General features: G+C 37.0%; 1 protein-coding gene across 1 annotated transcript in view; it reads right to left on the bottom strand.

Annotated features, from left to right (window-relative positions):
- The window catches only part of LOC144973905 (tuberin-like), a 111,627-nt gene extending 98,441 nt beyond the window's left edge, over positions 1–13,186 (bottom strand). The window contains exon 1 of the mRNA XM_078916791.1: positions 13,052–13,186. The gene's annotated coding sequence lies outside the window, so the exon portion shown is untranslated. The remainder of the gene's footprint in view (positions 1–13,051) is intronic.
- Positions 13,187–16,503: the final 3,317 nt, after the last annotated feature.

Raw genomic sequence — 16,503 nt, 5'->3', positions numbered from 1 at the left:
ATAATAATAACAACAATAGTAGTAGTAGTAATAGTAATAATAATGGATCAATAATAATAATTCATTAGGCTCACATGGCTTTTTTACCACAAATTAGTCAAAAATTACAAAATACGGATTTTGAACTAAAAATAAGCACTTACGGACTCAGGAAGTCAAATACGGAACAAATCCGTTTTTAACAGAACGGTTGGCAGCTATGGTTCTACAAAGCATTTGTCTCTCAAGCTGAGCAAATGAATGTTCATATAATATAAAAAAGGATATTGCAATGATGAACAGATTGTACTATATAAAGATAAAACGTTTTTGTAAACCCCCAAAATATGTCAATAACACTATACAATACAATGAATGTAATACAAATCAAATTCATGATTGTCATTACACCGATTGAAACGCTCTTTCCCTTCTATATTTATTTTCTTTCATTAAAAATCTTTGTCTTCACCAAACTAATTAGTGTACCTTCAGGGATTCCTTTTTGTGAAAATACCCTGTGGTGTTTTAAGAACAGAATAATTTCAGACTTTCTAGGTAATGATCCCCTTGAACCATGTGCTGAAACATCTTCGACAAAGTTTTTAAAATATGACTTGACTCTATCTGTATCCTCATCTGACCATGACATGTATCTCCGATTTTTGCTTGAATTCCTCTTGGGTTCAGTTTGTTTTGAAGAACACGTAAGCTGATTTGGCACTCCTGCTTCACCATCAAATATTTCTTCTTGATTTGCAGCTGTTACTATGGATGTTCCAAAATTTGCATTTGAGTCTCTATTCACTACAGAGTCATTTGTTTCAATGTTACAATTTCCTTCCCAGTGACCGATGCTGAGTTATCAATTTGACCCAAAAAATGACCAACTTCTGTTATTTCTCGTATTGCAAGTGGACACTGATAAATGTTTTGATTGATTGATTCACTGTGTCCCATATGTCGATAGAAGACATCTCTCTCGTGTTGTGGGACATCAAGTAAGGCAAATAATGTCGAAGCTCGGTGCCTGAATTTATCAGCTATTAACAACTGGGGTTTCTCTAAATCCTTTACTAAGGAAGTGACATATTTGATGGCAATGTAACCACTTACATGATCTTTGGATATTCCTGTATTTGGAAAAAGAAATGGGTTGTCTGAAATATCAACAGCTTTACGCTCCTGTGCAAGTTTCCTTAAAGGCTGAATTGTGTCATTGGGTATCAACACAGGGACCAACATCTTGCTTCCCTTTCCAGACTGATAGGCCAGCTTATACTTCTCAAGTAACGCTTTTTCCAGAGGATCAGTGACATGTTGTACAAGCTGGGGATCAACCCATACATCTGAATCTGCATCATTCCAGTCTTTTAACAACATCCTTGCGGGTTCTCCGCCTCTCCTCGCATTAAACATTGTAAGCCTAGCTACGATGACATTGCGAAGCCTAACAAACATATGTGAATCAAATAATTGATAATCATCCTCACAAATACGGACCATCTCTTCAGTAATAAATTGCCGTAGCTTCTTTATATCATTCTCTAATGGCATCTCTTTGGGTTTTCTCAAATTTGTTCTCTTTGCTTCACATTGAACTCTGGCTGTAAAAAAAATACTATCCCAATTATAATCCAGGACAGCTTTGAACAAATCTATCTCTGCGGATTCTTCCATTTTGTTTTGCATTATATATTCCCCTTTTAAGAAATTAATTAACTTTTTCAATATAAATCCAATTGAAAGCTTCAAGCCTGCTTTCAATGTCCCATCCTCTTTCAAAGTCATTTCAGAAATGGTTTGCGATATTTCATTAAAGTTACAACGCTTCACCACGTCCTCTCCAGAGAAAGAAGGTTGATTCGTTCTCTTCCTAGTTTTTAAAATCAAATTTCCTAAGATGCGTAAATCACTCATTATAACTTTTCTCTCCTTCTTTGAACTTTTACTCCACAATTTTGTTCCTAACAATACTATAGCTTTGTCTGATCGACACAAATTTCCCACTTCATCATTCCGAAATTTGTCAAGAATATTCTCCTTTATTTCTTTACTTGCATTGGGAGCCACGGGATAAAATTTTACAACCCCAGTACACAGAGCATGCTCAGTACTACATTTCTTTTTGTGTTCATAAACCCTTCGTCCAGAGTAAAACCCCTTACAGCCAGCACACATAACAACTTCATGTGACCCTTGTGCTCTCTCACGCATAACTATTGAATTGTTTCTAGTGTTTGAATAAAAAATGCCCTTTTTCTTGAGATAATCCATTGTTCTATCCCTTTCCTTTACAGGCTGTTTCATGGCCTCTGTAACTTCTGTCTCATCTTTGTGTTTCCTCATCAAATGCCTTGAGAGTTTTGTTTGCAACTGTCCACAGTATGGACAGGGTCTCCTTGGCTTTTTGTATTTCTCTGGAAAAAAAAGAAGAAAATAAAGCACATCATGCTATGAACTATGAAAATAAATCAATAGACAGATCATATGCACATCAGCTACATGACAGCGATAGAGAGGAATAGCATTCCAAATATTTAAGGCCTGGACAAGTAACTGTCATAATTCCTTCTTGTTATATACTTTTCTACCATCTATTCCTTTGGAAGAGGTATGTTAGATTTGTGGAGACCTCTGCCACATAACAAATCCAGTGAAAAGACGCCATATTTTTGTTTTGAAATAGAAATAAATAGATCAATCCACCCACTTCACTGGGTTCAGGGTTCCCTCTTCATTATAATCAAAATATGAACATAAATCGGAATAGTAACACATTGAAGTCTCATCTGAATACATAGATTGTCCTTTGTTGTTTCAGCGAAAAATCAGACAGAATGTCAAAAGAATTTTAGGTTTTTCCCCAACCACCCCTTGGAGGTATCAGTATCAGCGGAATGGTAAGCGTCATGTTTTTTACGTTGAGCAACAAAATTTACTCCAAATGCTTCACTCGACCCAGGCGGAAAAGCAATCAAGAATAGACCCAAGTCCTATCCAAAGACTAACATTTCATTTAAGTTTATTGTAGGCCCTTGGCCAATCGACAAAATTCAATTCACATAAATTATTTACAACAATCAGAAATTAATTATATCAATAATAGTAATAGAATGCAATGAAGGCAATATCATAATAATAATAATAATAATAATAATAATAATAATAATAATAATAATAATAATAATAATAATAATAATAATAATAATAATAATAATAATAATAATAATAATAACAGTAGCGGCTATAAGTAACAATTAATATAGTAACAAAAGTAATAATAGACTATAGTTCATAGTCATAACAATGACTTTGTCATTGAGGGAGTGAGAAAACATCACCGGCTGGCAGAACAAACAGCCGACATCAATCAAACGTCCTCCAGACCGGTTGAGCATCGGCTTCATTAATTCCTTAAAGACTTCCCCCCAACTGCCTGAACGATGCTGATGCCCAGACAACTTAATCCTGATTTATATTTTGTGGGAATGAAATATGACATGTATATGCCGGAAATATTTCAATAACAAACACACTGTTCAGATAGAAAATATTTGAGTCTTGCCTTTGTTAATTGATACAGGTAAGTTAGGAAAATAAATGCTAGTAAAAACGATCAGCAAGTTCGTGAACACTGCTTCTCAACTCGAACATATGTTTTCATCAAATCTACACACATCATGTTGTGAGCTGAATTTTAATGATCTCAGTTGTCATTGAAAGGAAACCCAAGAATTTTAGAATAAAGAAAAATATTGAACCTGGAAGTCAAAAGGGTTTGTAGCACAGCAGGCATTATCAAAGTATAATTTTAGTACCGACAAATTAAAAAGAAAATGTGCTTTTCTTTAAATGCTCCCAATCATCATATACTGTTTAGGTTGCAAGATTAATAAAAATGTTATCTACTCTGATTCTCGTTAAGTTTCCAGCTGGTCTGTGAAAAAAAGCCTTAAGCATCATAGAAATACAAAGAAACAGTTTTAATATATAGATGGGTTGTAACAAAAAAACCATTTTAACACTTACAATACAAGCAATTTAAGTCTATTACAGACAAAAAAAAACCCCAATAAAATAAACATGAACATTTTTATGGCTGGTTTCACTGATATCACTCACACATTGGGGTTTCAGATTCTAAGATGTCCACCCTATCAAATTTGGATTTGTGCTTGTTATGTAAATGGTAGCGTATTTTGCGACGCAGCACTGCCAAAACAGAAAAAAAATGCAATAACACAAATGCAGCACCATGGAGGGGGTGGAAGTTTTCTTTTAAAAGGAATGGGTAAATTAAAATTGATCCCACAAATATCAAAGGAGAAGAATGACAAAAAAATGACTCACCATTGCACGTAACACGTTGGTTTGCAAGTGTATAGCATTCGGGTTGAACCTGGGTCCCAGACTGGCAACGAGGTTCAGTCTGTGATAGTTGTGGATGAGGCTCTGACTGAGTTGGGGAATGAGCACTAGGTTCCAAAGACAATGATGTACTCAGCATTGGGTACCTCACAGAGTACGTAGAGGAATCAGACTCGGAGTCAGCAACAAAATCGGGACCCTGTATATTTTGTGGAAAAGATGACAGATCAATCAATTTATTCATGTTGACAATAAACATGAAGAGCCATTGTTTAATAATCCAACTAAACAATTAGCTGGTTAATAATGCAAGTATAATAAAAAAGAGTTGAGAAAGGCAGACATATTGTCTAAGTATTTAATATGTTCAACTGTGCTTGGATAAATATAGATACACCAACCAGGGTTTCAGTAAACCGTTTTTAACCAACTCTTTAAATCCTACACCAGGACCAACAACTACAAAACAATTTTTTATATCACTACGATTCTGGACATATAAACGGTTGTCATTGCAACAATATGAACTTCCTAACCTTGCAACTGCAATATAGTTAACAAAAAAAGTTGATAAACATTACGATGCAAGAGAATTTGGACAAAATGCGAGATCAAAAGTATAATCCCAACAGAAGCTATTTTAATTTTTCCTGGAAACGCATCATTTTCACATTTTGTCAAATAAAAAAACAAACGACTTCAAATGTGAATGGCTCATCAATGAATATCACTTCAAAATATAACGAGGAAGGTTTAAAATAGTGTTATTGTTGGCGAAGTCCACTGCAAAGAAAAATTTTTAACAACAAAAAACTAGGAGATCTCACTGGTGTAAAACAGTGTTGTCCTTGTCCTGAAATATTGTATTGCGCCTAACAGACTGCAGGTCTCATCTTTTGTGGCAAATGTGTTTTGTCCACCACAAAATATGTTGATGTGAAGCATTTTGAGCATGGTGCCAACTGTGGATAAACGCTATACAAATGTTATGATTTTATTTTAATGTACATACTTACCACAAATGAATCATGTGATATGGAACTTTGTTCTGCATCACTTTCAGGCTCTGAGTTGGAGTCTATATAGAAAATAAAAACAACAAAAAAAAAGCTGAAGACTATCATGTGCAAGTTTTTCTCTAAACTCTTAAACAAAAAATCATGCCATCTTGTGCTGTAAAAGGATTTTTTTAAAATTATTTACCTTATGACTATTGTCCTTTGGAAAAAAAAAGAAAATTAAGTCCGAAACCTTCTGGCTATTTTCTTTTAAATTTCAAGAACATACGTTTCACGAAAAAAAGAGTTACTATGTTTGCTTGTCTCTTGTCACCAAGATAAGAATCCGGACCAAGATTCGATAAATCTGTTTCTAAAAATAGATTATAATTCGTATATCTTGTTCATTCCTCAGTTCATCAACTTTCACACAATTTTATATTAGGTTTTCATTACTATAAAAATCCATATAATGCTCTAGAATTTTAGAGAAAATTTCGGAAAGATATATTGCCTCACTATTGAAATATATCGATGAAAACACTGGTACCCCTATTGTACTTTTTCAGGCGGTCACCTTATTGACCAACGTGAAAATTTAGGCATAACTCTTCTTACTGTGGTGTTTAACAAATAACTTCAATACTATGATTTACAATTATATATCCTTGACGGTTGGGTTGACAACTTTAAACTAAAAATAGAAAAGTGAATGTGCTAGAGGTCAAATCAATAGGGGGACCGGATTTTGGTCTCCCTATTGGTAAAGTACTGTAAAATGAACTAATAGGGGTACCAAAAGTCTCCCTATCCGGTATTAATACATATATATATATATATATATATATATATATATATATATATATATATATATATATATATCCTTTCTTTAAAAAATATAGCATTGTGGAGAACATTGTGCTTATTTGAGTCAATAAAAAAATTGATACGGCGCACAACTCTACTGAAAGATTTGAAAATTAGAAATGTATTTTTTACAGATAGATAAACAGATAACTTGATTTCCTTTTATAATTTAAAGTCAGTTTGAAAGTTCGTTGAGTCAAACAGATAATATCATAAAATATGTACCGACGACACTTGGCTCCCAAAATCAACTAATTTTGACACTGTAAAAAGTTGTCAATTTGCGTCATCTATTTATGACATCAAGTATTATTATTACTTCCGTTGTGTTGTTGATTTAGCGGTGATCAGTTTTGTTATGATATGTTTGTGTGTGTGTGTGTGTGTGTGTATGTTTGTGTGTGTGTTGTGTGTGGTGCATACATGTGTGTGTGTGTGTATTGGCATTTTTCAGCAAATCGTGGCATTCATAGTGATAATATTCACTTGATCACATGAAGGTATTTCAGTCGCCATTTTGATTCTTTTTTTTACTATTAGGGTTAGCTCGAGAGGTTAGTCATAAGTGTTATTAAAGGTGCTAGGGTGTTTGTTTTTCCATAAGTTAAGTAAAGGGGAGACATTCCGAAAGCTCCTACATCCCCAGTATTCTTTAAATTTGTATTTTCACCGTTGATATTTTGTCAGGCATTTATTTATTCAGTTTGTCATATAGAAGTATTTTAAAAACTCTAGAACAAACCTTGATAGATTTGTGAAAGTTTAAAATTTTCTAATTTGACCATTGTTTTGATTTTCGGCCGCCATTGTGATTTGTTAAGTATTGAAAGGTAGTGCAAAGCAGTCCGAGAGCTGTTTTTTTTTCTATTAGGGTTAGCTCGAGAGGTTAGTCATAAGTGTTATTAAAGGTGCTAGGGTTTGTTTTTTCCATAAGTTAAGTAAAGGGGAGACATTCCGAAAGCTCCTACATCCCCAGTATTCTTTAAATTTGTATTTTCACCTTTGATCTTTTGTCAGCACGGTGGTAGAACAGCACATTCAACGTTCAAAATTCCAATTCCAATAACGGATAATAGCACCTGTAGCATCAGTCGCCAATCAGACACAGCTAAGTTACTGAAGAGTAGTTCTCTCATAATTTGGGATGAATCACCTATGATGGACAGGCGTGTGTTTGAATGTGTGAGCAGGACATTTTGTGACATAACAGGCAGTTCAAAACTTTTGGGGGCAAAGTGGTTGTACTTGGATGGGATTTTCGGCAAATTCTACCTGTTGTTAACAAAGGAAGTGAAGCCGATATATTAAGTGTCACACTTAACAAGTCAATTATTTGGAATTTTGTCACCATTTTTCACATGAACAAGAACATGAGGGTTACTGATGACAATAACTGTTTTGCAAATTGGCTTCTCCGCATCGGAAATGGTACAGAGCCGGTTTTCAGCGAAATAGGAAAGTATTCTGTTAAATTACCTACAGCGCTATGCCTTCCTGAAAATGACCCAGAATGCTTGATAAATGCTGTATACAATGATTTGAATCTGAACTTTGCGGATGAACGTTATCTATCAGAGAGAGCAATTTTGACTACAACCCATGAAAATGTTGACAAAATAAATGCAGCCGTTCTGTCCAGGTTGACCTCATCAACTGAACAAATTTACCGCAGTGCTGATTCCATTCAAAGTGACTCTGACACCAACTTATACCCGATTGAATTCTTGAACGAACTTACACCTCCCGGACTTCCTCCACATGCATTACATTTGAAAGCCAACACGTCAGTCATGCTGCTTAGAAATATAAATCCTAAATCAGGCCTCCTAAATGGCACCCGTTTGTTAATAATCAAATTAGGTTCAAAAGTATTAGAAGCCAAGATAATTACCGGTAGTAGAGCTGGCGACATAGTGTTTATCCCTAGAATCAATCTGACGACAACTGATTCAGGCTTACCATTTATTCTAAATAGAAGACAGTTTCCGGTAAAATTGTCATATGCAATGACAATTAACAAGTCTCAGGGGCAGACATTAAGCAAGGTGGGGATTTTCTTACCACAACCGTATTCACACACGGACAACTGTATGTTGCTGTGTCACGGGTCAGAGGCTATAGTGGCTTACACTTCATGTTGGGCCACACAGAAAAATCAACCGAAGATATACCAAATTACACAGACAACGTTGTTTACCAATCTGCCCTCATTAAAGGATGGTGAGTACAGTATCGAATAAAAATAGTTCTTTCCCCGCGAAATTGCGGGCTTTTTGCTAGTATATATATATATATATATATATATATATATATATATAAATATGGAAAGAGGGAAAGTTAAATTTTAAGAATTATTGAATAGAATGAACGAAATCTTTAAATTATGGGATGTTTTGTGTGCATGAAGTTTAGGCAAGCTATAAAACTCACCTCATTTTCATAATTTTTAAGCAATTAATTTGACTTCAGAAAAGCCAAAGTGGCACATCTTATGTTACCAGTTTGTGAGAAAATAGCCAAACGAACAGAAAAATTGAAAGAAATTATTTATAACAGTTGATTCTTTTAAATTAGTTGGGCTGTGATTTCTTAGTGGAAATTTCCTCCTGATTAGCATCGTTTTTTATTGGCTAATTTCATCTCCATTCAGTCCACACTGTCCCTTCCTCTGACTTTGGAACTTGCCATCTACCTCTCACAGGGTCATTTTGCTTTACCTCTCTCACTACCTCCCTCATCCTATCTCTGGTTGCATCTCCCACATAATCACTCCAGCTGCTTCCACCCTAGTGCCGCTTTAAGTAGCTACATGCTGTACGCAACCATCCAGCGACTGGATAATGCCCCACCAGCTCGCCGCATACTGAGAACAGCTCCTTCTTTGTCATCTCATCTTGCACCTCTGGTACCTGATTGGCCCTTCTGTACTGCAGCATCCCATCCTCGCCTCGATACAGTTTGAGCCCCAGTGCAGCACCTCCCTCTAGCACCTCAGGTTCCTTGGACGTTAGTCCATTTCTTTTTAGGTGGTCCACAATGGCCTTGGTCGTCACTTTACGCAGGTCTACATATATATCATATATGTATGTACTGGTCCCAGCACCCACCTGCTCATCCTTGTGCAGAACTGTATGCAGAATCTTCGCCAATATCATGGGTGCCGAGCTCAGTCCAAATCCCAGCCTTGAAAGACAGTACACCTTGTCGTTGTACTTTACCAACTGGTGCTTCCCCAGGTCCTCTGTCACATGTACCTGTCGATATGCAGCCTTTAAGTCAACTATCTCTGCCTCCCCGTCTACCTGACGCCATTCTTTTAGTTTTTCTCCACAGATATCAGCTGTCGTGGTGTGGCTCCTTACGTGAGCATTAAGCTCTCTGAAGTCAAGTACAGGTGGAACTTTCCCCTTGATGGGTTGCTCCTCGGCCATCAGTGCTAGTAGCCCTCCTTCATTTCCTTTCCAGGGTACAAGCACTCCCTCTTCAATCCATCTCTCGACTTCTGCCTCGTAATTGACCTTCTTTTAATCATCTAGGCGCATTTTATATTCACCGACTCTGTTTTTCAACTCAGGTGCTCCCTTCTCATTCCACTTATATCTCACTGTCCACTTTTCTCCATCAAACCACGCATCAAAATCCTTGTCTTTTATATCAGGACTCCTCTCCTCGCAGACCGTCATGGCACATGTATCAGCCTTGCCAAACTTCACTTCTCGTTCCACCACTGTTACGCCTCCCAATCTGTCAATAATATCCATGCCCACGATGAACTCCACACCTCCAACCAATGACTGCACAACTCTCACATCTTCCTCCACCTCATCTTGTCCAATCTTTACCTTCACTCTCTCATAACCCTGGCACCTCACTTTCCTTTGCCAACACCGACGTCTCTCCCACTGCTGCAGTCGTAAACCTCTCCGTTGTCATACTCCTGGTGCATCCGGTGTCAACCAACGCCAGTACAGTAGAATTACTTTAAACCGAAATTTTGGGGACCTTCTAAACCATTTCGGTTTAAAGACATTTTGGTTTAAAGCAAGTTCCCGTTTTGCAATGTTTTTCAAGGGTAGTAACTATTTAAGGAATTTGCTCATTTAATCGTATCATGGGTTTCCCGTAGTTGTTGAATAAATGCCGTCTTCGTAACCATTAAAAAATTTATCTATTTATTTTTTTTTTTTTGTGTGTTTTAAAAATATTTTTGGGGGTTTTCTTTTTCAATTCAAAATTGTTGAAAGAGTTGAGTTCGGGATGCCGTGTATTTTACATATCTCCGTCTTGATCAACTTTTTTTTCATTGACTTCACATAGTATTTTGATTTTAAACTCCAACGTGTAAGCACAGTGCTTTCTTTTAGACATCTTTTAGTAAAATGCAAAGCTAAAATAAGATCGAAAGTTTTTGTGCGATAATTGATAATGAATGATGCGCAGCTACTCAGAGGTGAAGTGAAATGGAAATGAAAAGGTGTATCACTGCTAAGCTGTCTACTACACATCTCTCTTTTGTTGAAAAGCCATTAGGTTCAAAGGCCTAATTACATAGAACCCCCCCCCCCTCCCTCTCACACACACATTCAATCAAAGTGGAAATGAAATGGCATGTCAATGGTAAGTTGTCTACCACCCCCCTCCTTATTGTCGTGTTGAAAATCCAGTCAGTTCCAAAGCATCAACACACGAGCGAGAACATCTCGCTTGCGTGATTCTACATCCCAACTCCCCCTCTTTCCTCATTTTTCGCCTGCCAGTCACCCGCTGTCTTCCTACTCCAGTCTGTGCGATTGTGGTGTTGGCCAAGCCCAAGTGCAGTGATTGAAGTGTTTGCCTACCCCCCACCCCACCCATCACCCTCATTTTATACTTACGCTCTTTGTTTAATATCGCCGGGCATTATGACGTGTGGCCTCCTTCCCGAATTTTTAAAGAAAAATAGAGAGAGAAAAAGGGAAGGTGCTCTCAAATTGTTTCGGTTTAAAGAAAGTCCTGCTTAGAAGTATTTCGGTTCATCGTAAGAATTAGTTCAAAGATAATGAAGAAACTAGTACAATTTATTAAATTCTTTGCGGTTTAAGGTATTTTTCGGTTTAGCTTCTTTCGGTTTAAAGTAATTTTACTGTATTTTCTTGCTGTCAATTTCTACTTCAATGACCGGCACTCTGTTGAGCACACCCTGTACCATCTCCAGCTGGCAACTAGCAGGATTTGTATCTTTCTCTTTGCAAAACTTTATCTTGTGCGGACCTCCGCATCTATAGTACTTAATCCTTTCTCTATGCTTACAATACTTTATAGGGTGTGGCCCTCCGCACTCCCAGCACTTCATCGGTCCAGATCGTTCTCTGTTCTTGCTGCCAACACCTGCTCCTGCACTCACCGCCCAGGCAGTCACTCCCGCTCCTACCTCTGTAGACATGAGAATCCTCGCTCTATCCAAAAGATCCACTACTGGCAAGCTATCTGCTGACTCGACCTGTTGTAGCTCCATCGACACTCTTTCGGGAACTCCAGTGACAAGAGCCAGTCGCACTACACGCTCCATTGCTGACCCCACAAACCCGCTTTCCCTTGTCAGCTTCCTCAGTTCTGTAGCATAGATATCGATTGGCTCCCCACTCCATCGTAGTGATTTCAACTTCTCGAATGCTACAAATGGGCTGTCTGAAAAAGCTTTCAGTAGTCCTTTTTTTCAGTTTTCCGACATCCTTCCTGACATCTTCTGGCATCTCTAAGAAGACAGCAAAAGCTCCCCCTTCAAGATACATTGGTATCAGCTTAACCAGATCCGCCTCTTTTATATCTAAGAGCGATGCTATCAATGTCACTTTTGAGAGCCAGGCCATCACATCTCCATCCCCTGTAAATAGTTTATAACTTTTTCTAACCCAGTCATCTTTGGTAAATTCTAACAAGTCGAAATAGCTTGTAGTTAAATAATGACTAATGAATTGACTGACCTGCTCCCGTCTAACGTATTAACCTCACTTGCTTCCTCCGACAGGTCCAATCATAAACGGCCTCGAGACAACAGAAAAACAAAATGCACACGAAAATGTCCACAATAATCAACCACGAATTTTTACGTCTCCAATTGCTCTCCCGTCTCCTCTCCTTGACAACACAATTCCCTCCACTGCTTCAGTTCGTCTTTTGCATCACACCGACCTCCCTCCATTCATTAACTTCACACAACAACAAAAATAACACCACAACACCGACCTCCTTCCGTTCATTAACTTCACACAACAGCAAATATAACACCACAACCACAGGTACATTATGTCAAAATTTATAATTTGATAAAAATTACGTCATTTTAAAACTTTTGTAATTTTTTTCAAAATTGAGATAGCAAAAAAATATAAGAAAATGCATCTGGATAATTCACTTTTATGTCAAATTTCATCAAGCTTGAAGGCAGCGCAGTATGTTTAATTTTGGCCACAAATGACCAATCCTCTTTTCTCTATGCTAAAGTCCCGTTTCAATCAGTAGTCACCTTATCGAGAGGCTGTCCAGTGGGGGAATTCTCAGTCACAGATTTTGAGCTTTTTGCAATAGTAAATTTTGAGTATCTATCTAGTAAAATAATCATAACTTTAGAACCGTTTATCCTAGATCTAAAAGTAAGGTATCATATTATATGGGTTTTTTAAGGCCTATCTGTCTATATGTAAGAAAATAATTATTAATTTTTAATTTTGAAAAAATATCAAACTATAGAAGTAGAAGTCTATTATCTTGATATCTATCTATGCTGAGTGCTGTGACTGTGAAACTATGGAAGTCATATACTTCAATCCTATCATATTATTGAAATACAATAATACCGAGAAGATCATCGAGGTTTGAATCCCAGTCACGGTTCAACTCCACCAAAAAATTATCCCTTGGTCTTGATTTTATTTTTCTGATGGATGTTTGGAGTTCCGATACGTCGGAGTGAAGTAGTGAAGTGCTGAATCTTTTTTTGGTCACCTTTATTTTAGGAGTTATTGCCCTTAACCCCCCCCCCCCCCCCCCCCCCCCCCCCCTCTCTCTCTCTCTCTCTCTCTCTCTCTCTCTCTCTCTCAAATAAGAGAACATCAAAGAGAGAGAGAGAACATTGACTAAGTCATCTCACTTCACAAATCGTTACTCTGTGTGTGGGTATCGTAATAAACATATGGACCGTCTATACAGTAATTGCCTAATATAAACCTTTTGAATTTGTTTTTTAAACATAAGAAAAGGAATAAAAGAAGAATAACAACAAGAAAAAAATATATATAACCCAGCTTTTGCCATTCCGTCATGATAATTTTTTTTCTTGCTGTTTAATTTGTCTCTGGTGTATTTTTGCAACCAATGCAATACTAAAGAAGGCTTCGACTGTAGAGCTACCCTTCCCCGGCCAGGCGGAGTTGTCGTACCAGTAAGGAAGGTTCAAGCTCCCATCGCCGAGAAGTTTTTTATTCTCTATCGTCTTTCTTGCACCTTTCTACTCACTTCATTTCTTATTATAATAAAGATTTAAGCGCGCTTCAGTAATCTTCAGTAAATACACAGCTGTGTATTCAGTAGAAGAGACTATAACTTATAACTTAGGGCTAAACTGTTTGACCGAGTGCGAGAAGGTGATGTGGCCGACGTAACTGTAACCGGGGTGGGGTGAGTTAGGGGTTCAAGCTCCTTTCTAGACATAACACTTTCTTCTTTTTTTTTGTGGTACTCCCTTGACAAAACAGTCTTAATTTTCAACTTCAACATGTTGACACCATTCCTCGTGACTCAAGAAGTTTGATCGACTGTTACCATTTTTTATTTATTTACGTTTATTCACTTTTAAGAGCATTATTTTAATTTAGGACACGGTGAAGACTTTGGATACGAGAGACTCTTTCCTGAAAAAGACCTGTAGTTTAATTCGTTCGCCTGTAATTAGGATAAATAGACATGAATTTTAAGCTGACTATTGTGTTTCTCTTACTTATAATACCAGGTTCAGTCGAGATTTGTTGGGATAATGACGACTTAATACTTGGTGAAATTGTTCTAATTCAAGCCTGCGTCTCTTCACTGTAGTTGCCAGGTCGAATTCGGGGCGTTTTGCGATTTCTCTGTAGTCCTCTCCCGTAATGATGGAAAGGCATCGACTGTTGAAGCCATTCACAGTTTTGGTTACACCCTCTGTAAGTCGCCAGGCCTCGCAACCATGTGGGAATAATAATAATAATGATAATAATCAGCGGCGTGGCGTATTGACGGCATATGGTGGTGCCATGATTAGAAAAAAAATTCTAATACAGTGAACACGGTTAAGAGGAGAGAGAACGACATATTAAAAACTCTCTTTTATGGAAGGGTGGGGGAGGGTCGATGGTTTCTACGAGTGGACAAAACTTACAAAAACAAATAATTCATGAAAACAACAAGCCACAACACTAAGATACAAATCCCGTATGAAAAGGTCTTTGTAATTATTCTTTGTCCACCATTTAAAGGATTGGATTTGGTAGATAATGCAATCAATATGTTATAAATGTAAATCAAAAGAGAAAAAAAAACCTATGACAGAAATTACTTACTTTTAGTACTTGTAAAAAAAATCTGCACTGCGATGTTTCATCTCTGCAAATCTTTTTATAATGTGTTTATTGAAATCTGGAATGGCATCTATTTCAGCTTTGTGAATTGACAGAATCATTAATGAATTTAACCGCTCCTGTTTCATTGAATTTCGCAACAAAAAAATTTCACTCTTTTAAGGGTGCTAAAACAACGTTCAGGAGGTTAAGAAATACGATGGAAGTGGTTAAGGTCACTATAGCCTATAGATGTCCATGATTTGTCAGTGTTTGTTGTATCTGTAAAAAGTAGACAATAAAAACAAAAGACTAAACTAACTGTGAGCCATTCATGCCTGTCATACCATGTCACTGAAAAAGAGCGTTTTCGAGATTTCCACACCTGTGTTAATTCAAAATCAGTTGGTTGGTGAGGAACTAGTCTTTTTATTTCTAATTTGTCATCTAGTGTCAATCTCCCAAACGGTCGGTGAAGTAAAGAGTCAACTTGATTCATTGCAATTCATTGTTTAACAAAACAAAACTTCAAAGTATATCTCAAATAATGGAAATCAGTGGAATACGATTAATGATTGCACAAATAAAAGGTAGATTCAGATCTTAAAGCATCACAAAGAAAAAATCACTCCACTTAAGTACTTAAAAATCTAAAAACACACCAATAGTAAAACTGTTGACAGTTTTCGCTTTCTTTCTCTGACTTACACAAATACACACGCACACACACACACACACACACACACACACACAAATAAACACTCATACACACGTAACCATCAACTCGGCACTACAAGCAAGAAAAATGTTGGTAAATTCGTCCACAATGCTTCGTTGCAAAGAATTACTTTATTCAATAATCGTGAAAAAGAGGTGGGGGTTTGATGTGTCATATTTTAAAGTTTTATGATGTTTTTCTTTGCTGCTTACAAATAAACTTGACAATGATCAGTGTTTTTGACAGTTAATGTAATATTTTGGATGGCCGAAGTTACCCTACATTGGCAATTGCCTAAAATAAACGTTTTTGAACTTTGAACCTAATTTGGCGCATCCCCCCAGTCCAACGGTGGAGCTCTCAGATCCTGGCACAAGTCGAGGAGTTTTCCGCTATTTGAAGATAGTTTAATTCGACCTAGTTTCTCGCTCAATCAGCTGTCGCGATACTAATGGATATAGCATTAAATTGGAGCTCGGATTGCTTTGCACCACGGTGTTTGATTTAGTCACTACTTCGCGGAGTGATGTCACCAACACACGAGTCGGCGCAGTGCGTGACTCGGAATCTTGAATAGAGTGGAGACTAAAAAGGCAGTATGTTGTTGGCGAGTTGGCGAAAGACAGTGGAGTTAAAATCTCTGTTTTATTTTTAATTAAATTATGCTGTTAATGATTTTTTAAAAGATTGGTGCGGTGCCTGGCACCATTCGATCCAATGGCCCCACGCCACTGATAATAATAATGATAATAATAATAATAATAATGATAATAATAATAATAATAATAATAATAATAATAATAATAATAATAATAATAATAATAATAATAATAATAATAATAATAATAAAAGAAAGAAAAATTATGCCTAGAAAGGAGCTCGGACCCCTAACTCACCCCACCCCGGTCACAATTTAAAACAGCCGGCCACTTCGCCTTCTCGAGCTCGGTCAAACAGTTTAGCCCTCATAGGCCTTTTAGCCCTTAAAAGTTATAGTCTT

This window comes from Berghia stephanieae, chromosome 5 (genome assembly GCF_034508935.2).
Source record: "Berghia stephanieae isolate SIO BIC M18660-M18661 chromosome 5, UCSD_Bste_1.3, whole genome shotgun sequence".
Classification (NCBI taxonomy): Eukaryota; Metazoa; Mollusca; class Gastropoda; order Nudibranchia; family Aeolidiidae; genus Berghia; species Berghia stephanieae.
Note: the sequence above shows the minus strand (reverse complement) of the source record. Positions and strands in the feature narration are given on the sequence as shown.